Source organism: Arachis ipaensis, chromosome B8 (genome assembly GCF_059453495.1).
Source record: "Arachis ipaensis isolate K30076 ecotype BB chromosome B8, ASM5945349v1, whole genome shotgun sequence".
Lineage (NCBI taxonomy): Eukaryota > Viridiplantae > Streptophyta > Magnoliopsida > Fabales > Fabaceae > Arachis > Arachis ipaensis.
In genome coordinates this window covers 138,630,052-138,632,620 of record NC_142443.1, presented here as the reverse complement: position 1 = coordinate 138,632,620, position 2,569 = coordinate 138,630,052, and the positions used below count along the sequence as shown (strand labels likewise).

General features: G+C 30.4%; 1 long non-coding RNA gene across 1 annotated transcript; it reads right to left on the bottom strand.

Moving 5' to 3' along the window:
• Nucleotides 1-231: 231 nt before the first annotated feature.
• On the bottom strand, nucleotides 232-1,714 carry LOC107611930 (uncharacterized). The gene is made up of 2 exons (XR_015896609.1): nucleotides 1,325-1,714; nucleotides 232-592 (listed from the first exon to the last, which is right to left on the bottom strand). It is a non-coding gene; the product is annotated as an uncharacterized LOC107611930 (long non-coding RNA).
• Nucleotides 1,715-2,569: the final 855 nt, after the last annotated feature.

Below are 2,569 nucleotides of genomic sequence, written 5' to 3'. Positions count from 1 at the left end.
ATATTAAGAATTATTATATTTTGTAGAATTAAATTAAATATATGTAAACTAAAGTTAAATTTGAAAGGTATTTTATTTAAAATAATTTGTAATACAAAAGATTTGAATGTTGGAATTGTATAAAGCATAGTTATCATAACGAACCGGTAATCAACCCGGTCATATGACTGGGTCACCAGATCACTGATTCAACCGGTAAGTCACTAATTCACCCGGTTAATCCGGTCATAATTAAAAAATATAAAATTATATAAATAAAATTAAAATAATATCTTAAAACTTAAATTGCAAGTCTTTACAAACATTAATAATCTAATATCAATTTTTAAACATAACTAAAGATCTAACAAAAGATAATAAAGTAGTCTATAGTACAAAATACAAAATATGTTCTCAATTTAAATCAACAAGGGCGAATGAAGAATACAGTCGATAAATCAAGTCGAAGGAGTGACCCCAAGCAAGATCAGTCTTCCCTCTATTATTGTAAACTCTTTTAGTGGTAAGATCAGGAGAGGAGTTGCTGATGATGCTTGTTCTTGAGATTGTGGCATTTCTCATGGTGTTTGAGGAGGAAGACATTTTTAAAATTCTAGCAAAAAAAAATACAAGATTTTCAGCAACCAAAAATTTACCCAAGTGAGTTTTTAAACAACACAGCAGCAACCACCAAATATTCAATTCAGATGTTATGCAGCAACAAAATTCAAGTATCCAACTCAAAATATTATCCAGCAACAAAAAATTTATCCAGCAAGTATTCAACTCAAAGACTGAAAGTCTCAAACATTATCCAGCAATAAAAAAATTATCTCAGGTTATCCAGCAAAGTATTCAACTCTGTTATCCACTTATCCAGCAACAAAAAGATTATCTCAGGTTCAGCAACAAATCTAAACTCTAAATATTAACCAAATTCAATAACAATTCTAACTCAAATTTTCTCAAGTTCAACAACTCTAAAACCAAATACAATAGCAACATTAACCAGATTCAATAACACTTCTAAGTTCCTAACTCAAATTTTCTTAAGTTCAACAACTCTAAAACCAAATACAACAGCAACATTAACCAGATTCAATAACAATTCTAAGTTCCTAACTCAAATTTTCTCAAGTTCAAACTCAAATTTCCTCAAGTTCAACAACTCGAAACTAAATACAACAGCAACATTAACCAGACTCAATAACAATTCTAAGTTTCTAACTCAAATTCTCTCTAGTTCAACAACTCTAAAACTAAATACAACAGCAACAACTACCAGATTCAACAACAATTTTAGTGAAAGAACAGAGTGGAAAACTTGAACTTGAAGGGAGCTCACCTGATTGACTGATTCCGACACCGCGACTGGCGCGGCACAAGATGACGACGACCACCACCCGAGGGAGCAGCTGTTGCTTGACTGGTTCCGTCTGCTTCTGCCGCTGACGAACCGAACGTAGGGGCACGGGACCGCGACGACGACCGAGGTGAGAGACTGAGAGAGCAACGAAGTGAGGTTGTGAGAGACTGAGAGTGATGACTGTCGAGGCGAGGGAAGAGACAAGAGAGCGACGAGTGTGAGGGTGAGGCTGTGAGCCAGTTAGTGAGGGAGCGAGCACAAAGACGACGCTGGCTAGGTTTGGGGGGCTTCCACTCGGTCTCAGCTTTGGCCATTAGGGTTTTATGGAAGGGTAGCGCTACGGTGTTGAAGTAAATTTTTTTCAGCATTGGCTGAAATGAGGTGTCAATAACATGATTTATACGCGTGGTATTGTTTACTTGTAAGTGTAGATAAAAACGGAGAGAGTAACAGGGGTGCAAGATGGTGTCAGTTTGTGTTGGTTTAATTATTTAATAAAATTTATTAATTTAGAAGCATAAACACATGATTAAGAAAGATAATATTTTTTGTTTGGTTTTGTTGATAATGGGTATGGACATGCTGTTCCTTTTCAGGTGGGCTGTTGTGAGAATTTATGGCTTTGAACAAAAAATTATTTTGGGTTGGGATAATAATAATAATAATAATAATAATAAATTTCACTCTTTTTTTTAAGAGATGTTAAAATAATATTCTTTTCTCTTTTATTTGTAAAATGTACATTTTTTTTCCTTATAATTTTTAAAAATCCCTCTTTAATCCATTTTAAATTTTTTTGTATTAATTAATGTTAACTTTATCTATTTTTCAAAAAAAAATATTTTTTTTTACAAAAATACTCTTTAATAAAAAAAATTTTGTCATTAAATTTTACTTACTAAAATATCGTTTAAAAAATTAATAATTGAATTATTTTTTTCTAAGATACCTTTTAATAATTTTTTAAATATTAAATGATAATTTTACTAAAATTTTTGTTAAAAATTATTTTTATATTTTATTATTAATTTTTTGATATCTATATATATTATTTTAACATTAGATAAAAAAATATTACCACTGTTAATATGTATAACAGTTAATATATATTGATATCAAAAAATAATTTTACTAAGATTTTTTTTATTTATGGTTATCAGATTAGATATCTGAGTGTAAAACATTTAAGGTTTAGGATCTAGGATTTAGAATCATATAATTAGA